At 42.0% G+C, this 20,307-nt stretch overlaps 1 protein-coding gene and 1 long non-coding RNA gene across 4 annotated transcripts in view; one reads left to right on the top strand and one right to left on the bottom strand.

Moving 5' to 3' along the window:
- Positions 1 to 605: 605 nt before the first annotated feature.
- Positions 606 to 17,279, bottom strand: LOC139791589 (uncharacterized). 3 transcript variants are annotated; one of them, XR_011723971.1, is made up of 3 exons: positions 17,146 to 17,279; positions 16,900 to 16,966; positions 606 to 745 (listed from the first exon to the last, which is right to left on the bottom strand). It is a non-coding gene; the product is annotated as an uncharacterized lncRNA (long non-coding RNA). The 3 variants fall into 3 exon arrangements; XR_011723970.1 differs by lacking the exon at positions 606 to 745 and adding an exon at positions 16,528 to 16,667; XR_011723969.1 differs by lacking the exon at positions 606 to 745 and having other exon boundaries at positions 16,813 to 16,966.
- A 940-nt stretch (positions 17,280 to 18,219) lies between these two features.
- KMT2E (lysine methyltransferase 2E (inactive)) overlaps positions 18,220 to 20,307 on the top strand; it is a 57,038-nt gene continuing 54,950 nt past the window's right edge. The window contains 1 exon segment of the mRNA XM_071733984.1: positions 18,220 to 18,777. The gene's annotated coding sequence lies outside the window, so the exon portion shown is untranslated.

Genomic DNA, 20,307 nt, shown 5'->3' with positions numbered 1-20,307 from the left:
AGGCTTATGCAAGGTTCTCTGTATTTATTTCAAAAGCATTTTCACCTATCTAATAAGACTGCCTGAAAAGAGGAAGAACTTCCAAAGCAGACACATTTCCAACACAAACAGCTGTGCTGTATCATAGAGACAGCACAATAAAGACACTGGAGTCCTTAGACTGGTCCTTGAACTTAGGTCTCAGAGGCATATGCTTCCCAGTAAACAGCAGACCAGCAGTGCTAAGCACTGGAAGACACGTCACCACATTACAGGAGTGCAAGACTTAAAGTGATCAAAAAGAAAAGGAACAAAGACTGGTTATTATATGGCTGTTCCTTTTAGAGGTTCAATTCATTGGAGTTATCTGCCTAAAAATTTGACTACCTCCCCTTTACTGTTTGCCTCTTGAAGCTGTAAGATTTGGTTTATCAAGAAAAATTACTGGAGAAGCAGAGTTCATGTCAATTCTCTTCAAGTTTCTGTTTATAGTAAAACCACAAATCTTACAACTGACACTGAAATTTAGTACCCTGAAAAACTGTTAGCAATATTTCTCTTTTAGGAAGTAAACAGCCATATGGTGCAGGTACATTCTCAAAATACTTTATTGATATACTACTCTAATTCCCAAGGTTATGTATTTTTAATTCCTAATGAAACTAGGTAGTAATTTGAAGCTTTAGTGTATTGCCAGTGCTCAGTTTTCCAAGTTAATCTTTTTGAAGCTACAGCTTTTTCTTCTGCAAGGATCTTTTCTTTCCTTCTGTGAGAAATCAGAAAAAAATGGAAGATTGAGCAACTAGGAAAAAAATAACCCCACAATTCTACCATACTGAATTTTTGCATACTATCAGGTTTCAAATGGCTAAAAAACAACAGCAACAACAAATCTTCCCCTGACTTTCATATATTAAATGATATTAGCAGATGATACACATTTAGGCAAATCACGAAGGGATAAATTCTCAGCAACATTAGACACAGTAGTTCCTGCCACACCCTATGATCTTTTGACAACTACCACACAATTTGAGTCAGAAACTATTACTTCTGTGCAGAACTGTTTGCCTTCTGTCTTCGTCTCCAGCAAGTTCCTGCCTGAGCACACGCACTACGCAAAACCTGCTCCTGCAGCTACAGAGAGGAGAGCTGGAAGGAAATCCCAAACCAGAGCAGGAAGCAACGTTTCTGTGATTCAATGTATTTAATCTTCTCCTCTGAGATGGCATCAACCAGAGTAAAAAGCACAGCATTATCAGCACGAAAAAACGCTTCTCCTTTCTGCATTACAGATCCTAGAACCACTTAAGTTCAGGTGACAGCCTACATCCCTTGACAGATTCCACTGAGTATTCCTTTCGTGTTCTATCTACTTTCAGCTTAGATAAATTAAGGGAGAAATGAGGTGCTTTGCACATTGCAAAACACTTTCATCAGCTGTGCCAGAAGATTGAGAAAACAACCTTTTCTAGCTGGATTTACCAGCTTTCAATCCTTTTACTTGAAAAATTTTTATTTAAGAAAATCTATCATATGCTTATACCACAGTCTACCCTTGTAGTGGAAATAAAGCAATGTATCTCAGTGAAGGCTCACAACACTTAACCCAGCATGGCAAAAGAAAGCTTAGACAGGAGCAAGGTACAAGCCATTTTCTACACAAAATAACAATACCCAGAGTTTTGTTAACATCACAAGTCACTAAATAGAATTAAATTCCATTCTGCTCCCTGCAGTTCCCATCTGGTTTTAATTTGCTAAAGACTGAAGCCCGTATTCAAAAAAGAGCCTGAGTTGTAAATATTAGTCTCTGCCAGCATTACTAGTAACTCATGAGGTACTGGAGTTACAATGGAAAGGGGGATGGTGGGAGATGTCTATGAAAAGATGACTTGCTCTGTCATTAAGCTGTTTTAATTGCATTGTTTTAATCCATGAAATGAAAGTGAAAAACGTTTGATGCTCAGAAGAAACAGACTTGCAGAAAATCCAGTTCTACTCATCTCTATTATGTTTTGTAACATCATTAAATCTAGCATGGGAAAGTTGAGAAATGTCAGAACAGACTGCCTGGGCCACTGGACCCCTATGCTTTATAAAGCTTGTAATTACAGGCCACATACTGTTGCCTAATTTATTTCTTGTTATGCCATTAGTAAAGATCCAAGCTTCATTTTCTGAAGAAAGTGTTATTAAATTGTGACAAATTAATGAGACTATATCTAGGAGCTTATCTTGGCAGTATTTGACAACATGCCTTTGGTAACAGCCCTGAGGAGAAGTACTTGGGGGTGTTGCTGGATGACAAGCTCAGTATGAGCCAGCAACGTGCACTTGCAGCCCAGAAAGCCAACTATATCCTGAGCTGCATCAAAAGTAACATGACCAGCAAGGTGAGAGATGATTGACCCTCTCTGCTCCACCCTTTTGAGACCCAATCTGGAGTCCTGCCAACAGTTCTGGAGCCCCCAGCACAGGAAGCACGTGGATTTGTTGAAATAAGTCCAGGAGGCCACAAGGATAATCAGAGGGCTGAAGTACCTCTCCTATGACATCAAGCTAGAGAAAGTTGTACTTGTTCAGCCTGGAGAAGGCAAGGCTCTGGAGAGACCTTATAGCTGCCTTCCAGTACCTGAAGGTGCCTACAAGGAAGCTGGGGAAGAGACTTTTAAAAGTGTGAAGTGATAGGACAAGGGGGAATGGTTTCAAGCTGAGAGGGTGGATTAAGGTATTAGGAAGAAATTCTTTAGTGTGAGGTGGTGAGACACTGGAACAGGTTGCTCAGGGAAGTTGTGAATGTCCCCTCCTTGTAAGTGTTCAAGGACAAGATGGACAGGGAACTGAGCAACCTGGTCTACCAGAAGGTGTCCCTGCCCATGGCAGAGTGTTTGAAACTTTATATATAAAAGTAAAGAAAGGAGGAAGAGGTGCTTCTGCAGCAATAAAAGCTTGGAGGGATGCCATTTCAAAAATACAATAGGTCCCCCTTCATTTTTATGAATCTTGGAACCATACTGAGGCTGAGCTCAAAAATTACTCTGAAGGGTGGGAGATAATGACCTCTTTATTGATAAGATCAATCCCTTGCTCAAAGCATGCTCTTACAAATAATCAACACAACTGAGATAATGGAGCACTAAACTTTGGTGTTACAACAATAACCCATAGGAATGGTGAAGAACAGCCAGAGATAATGCCTTAAGCCACTGTTGCCTCACTCACAACAGGCCCTGACATACTACCTAGTATGGTTCAAAGCTGGCAGTGTTCCAACCCTAATAAACTCAGTCACAGTCAACATGGCCCTACTGCTATCACTTTTTACTTTGTTGGGTTACTATCCAATTCATTACTCTTTTAGCTAGTTGCAACAGCTCCATGACTCTTCAAGCCCATAGGCCATGCTAACAAACTCACCAGCTCAGTACCATTTTTGTCACTCCTATGCTTCCAGATCCAGAAGAGTTCTGCACTGAGTTTTTGATGGCAGATGTCATTAGCTTGCAGCCTTTTATTTTCACAAGCTTCTCATTTAAGGCTTCCTTTTCTTTCACTGTTGCTAAAGGTGACTATCTTCATCATAGGACCTTCTCTTATTGAATTTGCTCACTACACTTTTGTATTTCATGTTCTCTTATCTCACCAGTTCCTTCCCACCTCCCCAGTTCAGTGTTGCCTTTTCATGTTAATGCACTCCCTTAATCTTGTTAGGTGCACACATCAATTTACAACTCGCTTCCTGCTTTTATTGATCTTTCAATAGAAAATGCTTTCAACAAGCTTTTTTTTCTTCCTTTCTGCTCAGATGTTAGTGTAATTAGAAGCAATGACAGCAGTGCATGCTCATAAACTCAGGTTAAAGCAGTTCAGAGTGACCTCAACATGAAAAATTTACCCAAGTCTTCTAGAGCTAGTTAATGGCATTCTCAGCCTCTAACTGGTATTTTCAAATAGGTGACATTATACCTGGCTAAATCGCATCTGTTTCACAGTTCTGAAGTACGTATGATCTGACAAGAATTGGGAATTGTGAAAGGCTCATTTTCAAACAAACTTCTTAAACCACACCTACCTAAGCCCCCCACCCTCTAATACTCATTTCCCATGAAAGTATTGGATGTAATTTCGGTGAATCCTCATACAAGCAGCAAGAAGCTTTACTCTGAAGCATAAAACTATGCATGATTCCCTTTGCACGACTCCCTTTGCACCCAGAGTTCTACTACCTCTAGCAGTGAGACTTCAGGGAAACAAAAAATACCAAGAACTACACAAGTCATGCTACCAGTGCTGATTACCCTTGGAACTTTCAATACCCGCAATGGACTGATGTGCAGTTAGCAGACCCTACTGGTTGAAGGAAACATACATTGACTTAAGCCCCTGTCCTTCATGTGCTTCACTGCTTTAGTTTATGTGAAGACTTTAATAACAAATTATTCCTCTTTTTATGTTTTGATTGGGGCAGTTCTACCAGTGTCCAACTAAGTCACACAATTGCTTGTTTATTAGTAATTTAGTAATAAATTACTCTAAGAAAATTATAACTTCCTGGATAGAGCTGCAAACTACACAGTAAGGCTGTAGAATTACCAATTAAAAGGTTTAATTAGCTGCAAAATTATAGATTTTCACATCTGCAAATTAAAAATGTATTTGTGTGCACATGAAATTGCTCAACTTTCTAAGTAGTCCAATGACCATACTACTATGACTTTTTAATGAATTAGCGTGATTCAGATGTCAGAGGATTAAGGTTTTACTGTCTGTGCCTAAGCAGTGATGCAAGATGGTTCAAGTCTTCCAGAAGTAAGTAGACACTTATTTTTTTCCAAAGTTCAAGATTTTGAAAACTGTATTCACTACCAGTCTCCTTTCATACACTGCTAGTTTTCCAAGACAGCTAATACCAACATGAAATTTTTGCTTCAGCATGAAGAATCACAGTCAGCAGCTGAGATCTGCTCAGTTTTCTAAAATCCTAACTTTAATTTAAACAAAACCCCAGACCAAAGTGCAAAACAACATCCTCAAACAGAACATAACCACCTCTGCTAAGGGGAAAACAAACAGTGGAAAATACATAGGGATCCAGAAGCAAAGCACAATTGAACACAGTAGTGACATTTCTGTTTAGCTGCTGGAGGAGCATGCTAGGACAAGCCTGATGTTTCTGTCTTTGCTCTACACATGGGGACAATTCTGCATGCCAAAGCTAGTAATTATCTGCTTCTTGCCTGAGTGATTCCAGGCCTGTTCTGCACATGCTTTACACTGCCAAGAGGCTGCATACTTTTAGGTGGATTGCTGCAGATTGATTTCTCAGGAACAATATATTATTTATACTAAGGGTATATGCACACTGATTGCAAATATAACAAGATCCATACAACAGCCCCAGACACTTCCTCATAAATTTAATACCTGTGTACTGCTGCTTACGCAACTTACACAAGAAAATGGTGGTCTTACACACTTTTTATGGTACCAGGAACGAGCTTCATACATGTTTTTTTGCATTTGTCCCTTAAGAGAAAGTCCTAGAAACTGCTATGAATTTCTTAATGCCTCCATGGATCAAAGTAGCAATTTAGGAGTTTCTTTTTTAAGTTCTATTTTTTTAAGCAGTTCATGGAAGCTCCATCTAGATGGGTACTGTTACCAAGTTATCATATTCCCTTGCTTTATAGTGATGTATGCACAAAAAACTACAAGTAAGAGTAATTTGTGCCTATGCATGAGAGAAGTAGCAGCTGATACAAAGACATTAATAATTACCTAAATATATTCATATTATAATGACTAAGAGGCACTAGAGTATGCAGTTTCACTGATTTCTCATGTTAGTCATGCCTATCCATAGCATCAAAGTTCCCATGACAGCAACTGGAAAAGGAGTAATTCTAGTTATTAACTTAATAGCCATGTTTTGGGGGCTATCCATATACAATTAATAAGTAAGCTGCATTCTTGTTTCAGTTGAGAGGCTTGATGCCTTTGTGTTGTTTGAAAAGAAAGAATACTGTTGAAGTGCTGCAGTGATACTGCAGTGGCTGTACTACACCTTCTACAAAGGAGGTCAGGAAATGTGCTGACAAATGGAGCCGATAAACCATCTCAGCTGGCTACTCTACCTCCCCTTGCCTAAGGTACCCAAGGTTTTGGGGCAGAGGGGAAGACAGGAAACAAACACTCTTCCTGCTCCCCAAACCTAAAAATAATTGAGACTGTATTGCTGCAACATTTAAGCCACACAAGTACTCAGTAAAGCCTGAAATACTTGCACTCTGGGCAAGCAGTCACAGAACTCTTCGGTTTTGCCCAGTATCTTTTTACCATTATCCAAACATATCTGGAGATTATGGTAGGAAAGTTTACTTTTCTGAGGGTAGAGCTGAGCCTGCTACCAGCTGTATTTTTCAACTACAACTTTTTTTTTTTCCTGCCAGCATCTTAGTTAATCAAAAACTACAAGCTACAAGATTATTCTGGCTTGTGAGCTCAAGCATTAGCTTGCACACTTCGAGGACCTCTTTCTATGTGACAAAAAAAATGAGGAGGTTTAGCACAGTTTCTCTTTCACATTAGAAAACAAACACCTTTATATTTAAGTTGAATACAGTGTTCTGGAGAAAACCTGAAGCTAAACAGCATAAATTAATAGCTAGTAGAAGAAATTAATGTACATTACACAGGCTAGAAAAAAGTTACATACAGCAACATTTTCCACAACAGTATGAAAGCAGTCTGCACTAAACCAAGTTTTTTTTCTACTTCCATCTATAAATATGGAAGTGAATTCCTACATAAGTTTTAAAGAATAAGAGCTTGATTATGCCATGCAGACACAAAACAAGTCATCTGCAGGACTTCAGAGGCATGCTTTCAAGCCTTATCACTATAAACAAGGCTACCAATCTGGTGGTTCAAGCACCTTCTCTTTCAGAAAGCTACAAAAGTAGATTAGGCACAAACATCCTAGTTCCAAAATATGATTCAAAATAAAAGGTGGACCTAGTTAAGCACCTTTTTCTGTGTGCTGCTCTTTCTTTAGCAATATTACTCATTTTTGGCCTGGTTTCCACAGCTTCTTTATCTACTTCACACTATATATTTATTGCATAGGAAACCCAAAGCTGATTTTGGACAAGTCTGGTAAGCAGATGGAAATTTAGGCATAAAATTGCCATTCTGTGAGCTAGCCTCCAACCCAGGAATTTTGTTTTGATTTTTCAAAAGAAGAGGGTGTCATTCAAAACTATCAAGTTTTGAAAGCAAGAGTCCTGAAGTTTGAAAATAGAAAGTTTAAACAGGTCTTACATGCTAAATTGCTAATCTATACACATGATCTGTTGACTGTGATATACTATAGTACATGTAAGTTGTTGTACCCATCCAGAAAGCTGGGGAAGGAGAAAATCATGGAGTAATTTACTAACCCCACAAAAACATGGCTCTCAGTCACCCTCTCTACCACAAGTCTCCAAAGCTTACTGAAATTTCACATATGGGCAGGAAACTGAAGTATTCCACACGGCAGATTAAGTGCCAGAAATCCGTAATTGTTTAGACCCGAGTTCGCAACAGGAAGGAATTTATAGTTAAATACAAATCCAATCTGCATTTCCCTCTATGAGCTCTGTAAGATGAATGAAAAAAAACCCCAGGCTTTCCTGTTACACAACAGATAGATCATGTGATTTAGCAATTGTTTGAAAGACATTCACATGCAGAATCCCTCTAAACTGGGCCTTTCTGAATTCTGCAGTTGCATACAGTGCCTCCCATTTTCATCTTCTATGATCTACTCTAGACATAGCCCTGAGGTACTTCAAAGTTGTATGATGTTCAAGAACTACAGGTTACGCCTGCTGATTTTCCAAAGCCAGATTTCAGTCAGGGTTCCCTTTGTTCAGCCCACCCTTTTGCTGCAGTTAGGGGCAGTACCTCAAACAATGATGTACTTGATTCCGGCTTTATTTTTTAATGAACAAAAGCTTTAGAACCCTCAAATGCTGATGACAACACTTTTCCAGGAACTGTTCTCCAGCTAACATCAGGAACACACCCATGGGTTGCTTCAACCCATCTCTTCTTCCATTCCTAGCCCTAAAGAGCTGCAGTTACCTCTATAGAGGCCTCCACCATCCTCCCTTTGGATTACCTGTAATTCTAAACAATACTAAGCAGCCATTCATGTATATCTACACATATTTTGTGTTTTAACTGTTTTATATGTACCAAAGAACATTTACTTTAAACAGGCTAAACGGATCTCAGGTATATATTGTGAAGCTTATTTGCACAAGAACTGATTTCATTCTTATTTTTACCTGCAACAGTCAAAAAGGCCGTGAGTCCCCCTTCAAGCATTTCCAATCAGAACAAAAGTATCTGATACTAAAGAAGCTTCAAAAAGGTATCACAAGTCAGACACGCTCTTGCTTAATGGGACTCAAAAAAACATGTTTAAAAAAAAATAAATCAATGCTTAAATTTGTGTAAAGAAAAAGCAAATTATCCTAATGAAGCATTTAATCTTTATTGTATGACAAGCGGAGCAACATTTCAGCTTATGAGCTACAGTAAAAGTGATCCTAAGCAGTAAAGAAACCTTCCCTTCGCTGCAGTGCGAACTGGACATAACCAAAATCCAGGTTCAGACAACAACTTCAAATACACAAAAGCCCCACCAAAGTCTACTGGACTTATTTAGATAGACAACCAGTTTGGTTTTTTTTTTTTTACTCTTTGATGGTCTGTTATGATAGCATGGACTTATGATGCAGAAGGATAAGAGTACCACCACCAAAACAATGCTCACTCTTACATTATGTAAAAAACCCCACTACCTAGACTGAACTGTTAATTCAGACATCTCTTAAAGGCTCTGGATTTTAAATTTAGAATGGCTTCTCAACAGCTGCGAGGCTGAAATATCCAAGACTCTAACATGCTATTTCTAGGAAGATGCAACAGATGTTTTACACTTACTAATATGTACATCCTATTCTAAACAGGATGTAGAGTTTACTTATAATGTAGAGTTTACTTATAAAGTGCAATCAGTAGGTAATTGTTGGTCAACACAATTCAAGCAAAAATAAGAGGCACCCAGAGCAAGACACTTCCTGATAAATACACAGGCTGTCTACAGGAAGAAAAATCCAAGCTTTATGCTTTATGCATCTGCAGACGTTTCCAAGTGACTTCTAGACAGGAGCATTTGTTCATAGCTCAGTACCTACTTACTTGTGATGTTCTTTACAAAACACATAGAAAGAATGAGGATAAATCATATGAGAAGTTTTGAAACATAACCCTAAAGTTCTGCTAAGACTAGGTCAGGCAGAACCATTAAACTGAAGAGGACTCAAGTACATGAAACATTTTTGTTACGTTACAGAAGTATCGAGGGGGGTTGTTTTAAATGAGGGAAACAGTGCTAGAAGACACTGCAGGATCACTTCATTACTGAAAATAAAGGGCAAGTTTAAGCCAACAGACTTAGGATATCACATGCAGAAAGTATCACACTCCTCAGACTACACTACTTTGCTAACTATAGGATGAGTTTACAGCAGGTCCAACGTTAAGTCTCCCTCCTTCATACAAGAACTAACACAGCCTACAAGGCAAAATTTAGATAGCTGCTCTTCTTTTTAACGGGTATCTGTTAACAGGTATCTTATGTTAACATACAATATGATTTACTTAAATGGAAACAGGATTATTAAGTGGTCATATGACTGAAAAAGAAGACAAACAGCTGCACTTCCAAGGCCAATGTATTTTACCGAACAATATGCTGGCAAGTGTAGAGCAGCAGCTTGTCTCTTCCAGAAAAAAAAAAACAAAAAAACCACCAGAAAATGCATTTCCAAGTCATACAGGCTTAGCTACAGCTTTCAGCTTACAGTCCTAACAATGCTCTGAAACAGTTAATTCTCTCCCACCAATTAGGTCTACACTAGGAACTGCAGCAGTTTGTGGACTCTCTGCAAAGAGCTCTAAGACATGTAAAACTCAGTATGTTGATTCTGCCATGTGTAATTCCTCCTGTTCATAGTACTTAAAAGTCCAGTTTGAAACATTCCTGCCTGACAGTCTTAAAAGATAAACAGAATCAAGTCTAAACGCTTTATCAGTAGTCTTTATTTTTGTCCCAAACTATGCAATATATATTCTCTGAAGCAGCCCCTTGATTTGGAATTCCCTCCCTAGTATGTTAACAGAGTAACATATTGTACAGGTATGTTAACACCAATACTCAGTGTTTGTATTGCCTGGTCTGAAGTAGATTATCTTGGGCACAAAGAGAAAAAAACCTTTTAACACTTGCATACAGAACCCAATTGCATTCTGATGCAATTTTTCAGCATTAGTGAAAACTGAAATGTTGTGCACAGTAGTATCACACAACTGTAGTAAAGGTGTTACTGCAAATCAGTAGCAGGTTAGTAAACAAAACCACTATGTTCTAGATTCACAAAGAGAATTTAAAATGTTCCAGCTCTTAACTCACATTGTATTTTTCATTAAGTATAGCAAAGCAAGTCCTTTGACAGTAGCCATAAGGATTCCTGCTGAAAGTTTGGCTATTCTATCAAGCACCACACACACCTGTGTATTATAGGTAGCTGTAGCAAACTGCCCACTATTTCCAAGTTACCATTATTTGTCTTCACCTACAGAAGGCAGTGTCAATTCAACTTTACTATCTCTGAAGAGCAGACACTCAAGTTCAAAATTTGTTGCTAGCTAAGCCCAGACACTGTGGCTCCTACATTAAGTATAGCCTTTCCTATGCTTGTGCAGAGATAGAAGACACAAGTGTTTCTCAGAAACAGTTTAAAAATAGGATCTGACAACTGCCCAGCATGCCTTTATAAGCTCATGACCTGGCTGCAGCATATGAATGTCAGGGTAATGGGGCACAGCTCTGGAGATGAATTCAAAGTGTAGCACCACCCTGATAAAAGTAATAGTTTAATTTTGTGAAGAGTAATCCTCTAACTCAGGACAGCTGTAACATACTCCTATTAAGTTTTCTAATCAGAAGGCCCATAGTCCTGGATGCAGTTTGAGACAACTGACCCCGTTTAAGCAGCTAAAACTACATCAATCATAAGCCTGACAACACTGGGCCACAAACATTGTTGCTCAAAATGAAGCACCATAACCATTGCACAGTTTGGGACTTACTGGGGAACAAAGCTGATAAAAGACTAAATTACTGTCTCATGAGCAGCTACAGTCAAGGCTCTTAGAGGAATCAATTTGCCTGCACTAAAAAAGTAGCACAGCTTTGCAACTGTTGTTCATTATCTTTTTTCCACTGCAATTAAATTTGGGGAATCCCATGACTGTCTTTTAATCTAGTAAGGCAGGAGGGTATGGGAAACAAGGAAAATAAGTTTAGCACAGAAACTATGTGCCTGTTTTCCAGATAGCTATTCAGCTTGAGTTCTTTTTCTGCCTTCCCCACCACTTTTAACAGAAACCAGACCTTTCACAAAATGAAATTTTGGACTTCTGCTTCATTGGTCTATAGCAGTTGCACTAACACTGAATCAGGCACCTATCAATGACCTGTGCACATCTGAGTATACCATTCTGCCACCAGAATTCTGTACTTCTGAAACTGTTTTGAGTCCTAAAAATCCAGATTTACTATAGAGGTCTTCAAAAGCTAACCCGTTGAGAGACACAAAATACTCTTGTACTCAAGCTGCATTTTTACTTTTTATTCAAAAAGACTACATGACTGTGCAACATTAACATGCTAGCAGACAGAGCTTCCATACTTGACAACAGAAGTACAGGGAATCTGTGGAGCCTGTGGTCGTTCCCTACTCCTATTAAGAAAGACCAGACTCCAGATCACAGTAAGAAGTTTCAGCAGAGATAAGGAACCTCTTTTGTCCAGTACTTAATAACAACTCCAATACACCAGCAAAGTTTTGTCTGGTTTCCAAGCTTGTAACACTAACATTTGCTTTTTATGCAGCAGGACCACCTTCAGATAAAGTTCTGAGATGCCAAAGCCCACTGTCAGTGACTTCCTAACTCTAGCACAGCCCATCACAGAAAGTAGAAGGATTTTTCCCCATCTTCTAGAGATCCTCAAAAACTACCGTTGTGCTTACAGCGCCTGCATATTAACATTGACTGAGCTTAATATTACTCTACAAAACCACCAGAAGTTCATAAAAAAAAGACTACTTCAAAAAAGGTAACGCTAGAACACGCACCACTGTCACACTTGACTACCCAGAGGTCATACCACTGAGATGGACTTGGTGCAAATTCCCACTAATCCTGCGATTAGCAGGCCACACAACAGCTTTAAACTTTATCTTTTAAGTGAGGAACTCAACTGTTAATAATTGTAGAGCCAGACAATTAACTTGTTTTCCTTCTAGAGAAAAACCTTAACTAGTCTCAGTTTAAGACTAGCTTATCACAGCACAAACCCTAAAGTGATGTGCACAGAAGTCCCTGCCCTGTCCTGATGCTGTTTAAGCCCTGAGCAGAGTCTTCACACAGGTGATAAACTGATCAATTAGCAGTCACTAGACCTGCTCTACTACATGCAAATAGCATTAATTTGCCTAGTGACCACTGTGACCCACAGGTGTAACTTTTTGAAAGTTATTCAAGCTCAGAACTCATCCAATAAGTGTAATTCTTCACTGACTACCAGAGCCATCAGTTTATCAGCCACTTCTGGAAGTAAGCTTATTCAAGTTTTACACTGTTCAAAAAAAGTAAGCTTCTTAGATCCAGAATCCTGAACACTTAACTAGGCTATGGTTTATAATAAGCAATATTTCACCTCTTTTTGTAAGCTGGTTTCAGTGAATCCAAAATGATCTTGCCACCTTCAACTGCAGGTTGATCTAGCAGTACCTTAAATACTCCTAAGGTTTTGCACTTTTTGAGTATATTTGACTCATTAAGCATTGATTCTAGTTGCACTAGCCAAGCCCCTTTAGGAGCTGCCTCTCAAAATTCTTTAAGGACTGCACCTTCGCTAAGAAAATGCACTGATAAAATTACCAATTTAAGACCTGCACATCTCCATTCTCTCTGCAACTGCTTCTTCCTAATCCAGTTTAAGAAGGGAGTGTTTGTAAAGCCAGGCAATGAACATTCACATTAAAACCCTACCCATTACACTTAGGCTTACGCGAGATCCATTCTTCTCATATAACTTGCACCATCAAAAAAAGAGGGGGTGCAGAAGAAAGAATGAACAGCTGGGAAAAGATGCAGGATCATCTTTCAGCATGAGCAACACTTCAACTGTTTCAACTATGGCATTAATGCACACTGAGATCCATTACACTGTTAATATCCCTTTCCCTTCTCCCCTACATACCCTTGGAAATCAGTTATTTGTAAGGCTAAAGGAAAGAGTGTTTAACAGGCCTCAGCAAAAGCACAGGCCACATATACAAGCACAGACAGGCTATCATGACAAGTCTGAACCAAAAGCCTTAAGTGTTGGAGAACATCCAGCCAACTGAAATATTCTTATTAAAAGGAAAGAACTGTTTGTTCACTAGAAATTGTTTCTCTCTCCCTGGCATGGTACCATAAATACAAGCTACATGCCTGGTTTTACACCATCTCCCTCTCCTACAGGTCCTGTCTTTCCCCTCATCTTCAAGATTAAGACGCAGTTTTCATTAGATGAGTGTTTAGGCAAATCCCCTCCTCGAGGTTTCAGTCTCAAAGTAAGTATGCACATTTAGTTCTTTACCTCTCTACTGCAGCAGAAGCAATTCAGAAACCATCATAGCTTTGAAACTGCACTGCAACTATGCTGGACTCACTGCTTCTTTGAAGATAACTAATACTGCTTCTCTAAGAACAGCTAATACTATGACCATGAAAGAAACAGAAATATTATGGGCTTATTAAAACTTGCCTTCATTTCTTTAGCTTCATAAAAGCTACAGAGAGACACCTCAATTCAAGTGGTGCTGCAGTAACTACCAGTTAGATATAGACCTTTAAAGTAATTAATTTTCAAAGCAAAATCTGCTACTGAGCTACCTAAAAGGGTACTTTAAAAGAACTAAAGGTCTAGCTGCAACAGCTGAACTTCTGATTTCCAGGTATTCTACATACACTACTCTAACATAAGCATTCAAACTGCTCCCTTACAGCAAGAAGGCAGCTACTCCCTATTTTCTAATTATGGAACAGATACCTACATGCAAGTACTGATGAAACAGAATTGTGTTTTTTCCTTATCTTCATTTCAAAACAATGTTCTTCATCTAACATATCTGCAACAAAATATTTAACGTGTCATGTCCCAAACAAATCACTTCTCTATCAAAAGAACCATTGTACACTGAAAGCCTCTCTGGAAGCTTCCATTAAAAAGGGAGTATTTAACTTGTATCATACTATGCTTACACAAGAATAATCAGCAATCTACTTAAATGTTTGTTCACCAAACCAACTGCCTCCTCATAACAATTTCCTGTAGGTTTTGGGTTTGCTGGGTTGTTTTTTTTTTTCTGGTTGGTTGTTTACTTTTGTGGGTTTTTTCTTTTATAAAACAATCAGCCTCTCGAGCTCTAGCATTCAAGAGTCCTGCTCTTCATAATAGTCTGCACATAACAAAATTGGCTGATGCAATGCTCAGCTGACAGACACCATCTGACACTCAAAAAAAGAGGAGAGGGGGCTGTTCTTTCAGGAAGCACATCTTATATTCTGAAAGCTAGGCTCAAATCAAATTCCGAACTTGAGAGCTTAACACTGTGCGATCCTTAATTACTGTCTCCTCTATTTCTTTCCTCATATCCTTTATATAACCTACAAAGGAAAAATGTGGCACTAATAAATGCTTCCAATCCTGTTCTTCTACCCCTCCCCCCCACAACAGACAGATGCCTTGCAGGCTGTATCTGCAACTAATATGGACTACTTAACAAGAGCTCCCCAGTCAGGTCTTATGTAACAAGGCTCCACCTCACCCTATCCACTTATGTAACACATATTAAATATCATCTATTATACAGGAGCCTTCTATATTAGTCATGTACTCAGTAACTTTAATTCCAGTAGTTCTCACACAAAGCACTCACCCAATATTCAAGCTTTGTGCCCCATCAGATCACTATTGCTGAGAAAAAAAAAAGTAATTCACATCTATCTAGTGAAAGATAACAGAAGCATCACTGTGGAACATTCCTAAATTGAGCAAACCACGACCAGTAATTTTACCTGTTAATCTGTTCTCTGGGTTAGATGCAGAGGCTAAATTTACTTCCTGCTACACAGAGTAAGATACAGGAATTAGCAATGAATTGCTCTGAAAACACACACAAGAACCCCACCCACACAGTAATACACACTGCATTCCTCAAAGTGTAAGAACTGAAAAACGTACATTTTTCACTTCCCCTCCTCCCTCATTAGAATACTGAAACAAAAATGATTCAGAAAATGTATCTGTTAAGCTTCCAAGCCTATCCAAACCTGTGTGACAAGTTCATTTTCTTATGAATCTCAGAAAGTAAGACATAGGGTATTTTCACGATATTTATGTACCATAGCTTTTTCACCAAGTATATACTCAATCTCAATTTTAAGGATGCAGGCCATCCACGGCCTAAGTTTGTAATACACACCACACCACCCTACAGAAAAGCTGCTCAACTCCTACAACAGGATCAAACAACAACACAAATAAAATAATATTCACCCGCTTTTTCCACAACGAAGTTCTATTCAAATAGAATAAAGTCATGTATAACTTTCAGATTTTCCCTTAGGCCCTCCACCCATACCCCCGGCAAAGCAACACTGGAAATAGGATGACCTCCTCCTCAGAACAGCAACTCCGCATAGCCTGTGCATTTTCCTCAGCTGTTTTAATGAGGTCATTTAAACATCGCTTAAGCCGATTCTAAGTAAATTAATCCGGGGAACCGAACTGGCAGGTAGGAAAGGGCAGCTGAGCAACCGGGTGCCATCTACATTGTCGCACCCGGCGGCTGTCAGGGCCCGCGCATCGCCCGCTCCCACGCTCGGGCGGAGCGAGTAGGCGCCGAAGGGAAACTTTCCCTTGCGGCGGATAAAACCTTACGCATAGAGGGGGCGGAATGGAAAATTTCCCCCGAGAGCAGCTACACCCTGGAGATGGGTGGAGAGTAAGAAGAGAAGCGAGAACCTTCCTCAGCGGCAGCTACACCCTCGTGCATAAGGTTAATGGGGGAAGGGAAATGGGAACCAGCGCGGCACCGGCGGCGTCGTGCGAGGAGGGGGAGGGAAACGCGAACTCTCCCGGGCAGTCGTCGCCGCCGCCAGCTTGGTCTGCAGCCAAACCCCACAAGAATGCAACGCGGTCACATGACCTCCGGCGGACGTGCAACTCCCTTCCCTCTCCAGGGAGACCCTGCGCCATCTTGAACTGACGCAGTTACAAAAGCAAACACGAGTTGCTCCTCTCTCCCTCTTCTCCCGCTCCTCGCCTCACAACCCCAGCACTGTTTGAGAAGGAGAAGCCAAGGCCTGCTCGTGTTTTCCTTGTCATCATCTCCCGGGGATCCCCCGCCTGCGAAGTCCTCCCTCGCGCTGGAATCATGGCGCCCGTTTTCTCCCTGAGCACCAACCTCCCCCGGCAGCTCCCCGGCCCTGCCCAGCTGCGGCTGCCCCTGCTGCAGGATGATGTCAGCGCCAGCCAATCAGGACACACCGTGCTACTCTGACCGCCCTGCCTATTGGCTCCCGCGCAGCTCCCTCCCCCCTCCTGACTCAGCCTCCGCCGCGGTTCGCTGCGGAGCCGCAGCCAAGGCCCAAGTGGGGGGAGGGGAATAGGAGGGGAAGGAGGAAAAAAAAAAAAAAAAAAAAAAAGAAAACCTACACAAAAAAACCGACAACCAAACCCACCAAGACGCCAGCCGCCATTTCGCGCAACAACAGGCAGAACCCGAGCGAGCAGCCCCAGCCAAGCGCCCTAAAGAGAGAGAGAGAAAGAGAGAAACAAGAGACACACGCACAGAAGAGTTAGACAGGAAAAAATACCCATAGACTCCGCCATGGTCACAAGACGTTTAATCGCCCCCCTCCTCCCTCACTCAATGCCCCATTACAGCCGCCTCCTTTGCGTCCAACCAGCTAGCCAGATCCCTTCACCTCGGCTCCCTCTTGCCGCAGCAGCAGCTGTTTAGAGCCCCAAACTCTCTGGCCAAGGTGTGGGGGTACGCTAGTCTATGGCGCTGCTGCTAACTGCTTCTCCAGTCACCCGATTGTAGCGGCTCCATCGAGGCAGGGTAAGAGCTGCCAGCCCAGCTTTTATGTGGTGCCCCGAGTTTGCGCACTGAAGGAGGCTCGCTCAGCCCCTGGTGGGCGTCGAATGAAACCCCAGCCGCCGCCTCCCCTCCCTCAATCAGCCATATCGCTGGAGGGGCTGAAGCCGAGGAGGGCGGTGTGCGGGCAGAACACAAGCTGGGAGTGGATGTGGCAAAAGGAAGATTTCGGTGCGAACGGCAGAGGCTGCGTCTGCCCTGAAAGGCTGAGCGATATTCTTTGCCAGCTCTCGCTGGTCTGGAAAAAAAGCAGACCGTACCTGCTCCTCAAGTGCCATTACCTACAGGGAAAAATAGGCTCGTTCAGGGCTCGTCTCCTTCAAGCAGAAAGAAAACAAAACCCAAGCCGCCGTTAGCTAGCGCTGTCAACATGCTCTATCCTAGAAGCTCTATCCTAGTCGCCTTATATGTGAGCCTTAGACGTTTAGGGTAAGATTCTAAGTCTCAAGCCAAAACCCCCACCTCGCCCCGAACGGGTCTCAGTCAAAGCTCCCCCGACCTCCCCTTTCCCGCCCCTCAAGGAAGTTTCTCTGCCTGTGTCAGAGCCGCCGGGTCTGCACAGCTTTTCGGCTACTTTGTGGCGAAAATTTATCCCTCAGCTTGAAATGCATAAAGAGTAGGTATGCAGAGAATAACGACAGTTATGAGGAGGAGGCCGGAGGTGGGGGGCGGGGAAGAGCAGCTGAGGTGGGAGTTTTGGCGTTTCTGCCTCAGAGGATGCAGTTCTGAGTCAGACATCCTCCCGCCCGCGCTTGGTTCCACACCAGCCTGGGTCGGAGCCCCTGCCCCTCCCCCACGGTCTGCGCCTCCGGGGCTGCGGATAGCCCCAGGCACCAGCCCCAGCTGCGGCCGCCCCTCCTCCGCTGCCCTACTTCCCTCCACACCTCCTCACAGCCCCCCTGCCCAGCCCCTGCCGCAGTCTGATGGCCGCGCCCAGACCTGAGCCGTTCAGCGTAACGTGCAAAGCGCTGTTGCAAAATGGACACTGAGGGCTCGACGGGCTCGCAGTGCACTCCCAGCCCATAAGTAAAATGGCGGCTGTTTGGCTTCGCCTTGGTAACCCTGCCCCTGCCAGGCGGGGCGGGTGAGCCCCGTGCAGTGGGAGGGAGGGGAGAGCGGACGCCATTTTCCCAGAGAGAGGCAGTGACATAGAGGGGAGCGTAGGAGGCTGAAAGGAGGGAGACACGGGAGCAGCGGTGGCAGTGGGGTTTGTACACAGGTCCCAAGGCAAAGGCGCTTCCGACCTGGTCCCTGTTGGGTTCTGTGCACTGAGATAGATTTGGGGGGAGGGGGGGTCTCCTCTTCCTTTCCTTCCCTTTCTTTCTTTTACCAGAGCCTGCTGAGGGTTGAGTGCTCTCTAGGATAGGGATATCCGCAGTAGGGCTGTTGCATTGTTTTGGTTGGGATAGAGAAGGGGCTCAGCTGAGGGGTCCTGCTACCTGGCCTGTGACCATTAGAGGTGAGTCTTTGGTTATTACCAGCGTATTCTGCTGTGGGTGCTTTGGGGAGGAGGGGGTGGGGGGGACGATGGCAAAAAGGGAGTGAAATGCGACGGGAACGTCTCGTTACCCTCGGTGTGAGTATAACTCCCACCCTAGAATGTGTTTAAATTCTGTTTAAGTTGCCTTGAATTTGCTTTGCCTTTTGTGGGGTTTGGTTAAAAAATGGCAGGCTGTCGCTATATCTTGTGAATATGGCGGGTTACTGTAACTGGAGGAGCTGAGGAGAATTTTTTGGCAGTTATGCCAGGTTTATGCATTATGCTTGGAAAAAGAGCCAAAAGGCGCTATTATGTGACAGCATACGCTTCTTTAGACTGGTGGTTATAAGAACGGGTTTGTGTGTTGCTGGGACTGCGTACTGAGTTTTATGAAGCTGAGGAAAACCTATTCTCTTCCTCCATCCTGTATTTTTTTGCTTTGTGGTACTAAAATGGCTCGTTATAGGCCTAATCTCTCTGCCTTCCACACCCCCGCCTCCTTTCTTCCCTCCCTGTTAATATCTCCTCTTCGTGGTGTAACCTGGACGAACAGAAAGCAGTCCTCAAGAGTTTCTGTGCCAATTTTAAAGGGAATCATTCTCTCCACCCCCCTCTCTTGAGGGTGTAAGTAGTTATATTGATGCATCCCTTTCTTGCTTCAGTTTCTGCAGCCAGTGTTCAAGGGTTCCTTGAGTGGCACATTTCGGTCTGTTTCTTAAAGAAATAAATATTTGAAGGGTTAGACCCCACTACTGCAGATACAGGGGAGGAGAGGCATACGGTTCACTGTGCAGTACTGAATAGGGTAGAGAAACATAATATAGCCTGATTATAAAGATCCAGTATTCCCCCGTACTCAGCCATAAGGCAGTGTGCGGTGGCTAAGAGCCCTGAGGTCCTTAAAATGGTACATAGTACGTGTCGTTAAAAGCAGAAGTTTAGTGCTGCATCTAGCTTTAGGAATGTTTTACTCTCTTTATTTATAGTACCTTAAAGGAATAATAACCAAACATTTTCGTTATTTAGGGCTCAGATCAGAGAAAAGAGAGGAATATCCATGGCTGTACTTACAATGCATGATTGAATGTTAATAATCATTGTAGTTTTAAAGTTACTTTTCAAAAAATGTGGAGCAATTTTTTTAATTTCCCTCTTTTGTCCTTTAGAGATTCTAAAAATGGCGGCCTCAGGCTGATGTTGTGGTAATCTAATCAGCTCGGGTCCTCCACACCCCATGCAGTGCGTTTGTCTGCAGCATATTAGGCTTACTATGTTTAAATTAAAAGACTCTTCCCTTCAAATAACGTACAAAACATCTCTTGACTTTACTGCGATTTAAAAATGCTGTGTTCCAGCTGATTAATTTTATTGGTTATGTGTTTGAAAGGCAAGTGAACGAGACCACTCTCGTCCGGGAAAAGGGGGTGGAAAGAGGCAACACACTCAAGCAGCTTCTTTGAGGGGTGTGTATGGGTCGTTGTAAGGTAATATGTATGTCAGTTTAGTAAT

Source organism: Heliangelus exortis, chromosome 1, assembly GCF_036169615.1.
Source record: "Heliangelus exortis chromosome 1, bHelExo1.hap1, whole genome shotgun sequence".
NCBI classification, from domain to species: domain Eukaryota; kingdom Metazoa; phylum Chordata; class Aves; order Apodiformes; family Trochilidae; genus Heliangelus; species Heliangelus exortis.
The sequence above is the reverse complement of the archived record's forward strand: the minus strand, read 5'-3'. Positions and strand labels throughout refer to the sequence as shown.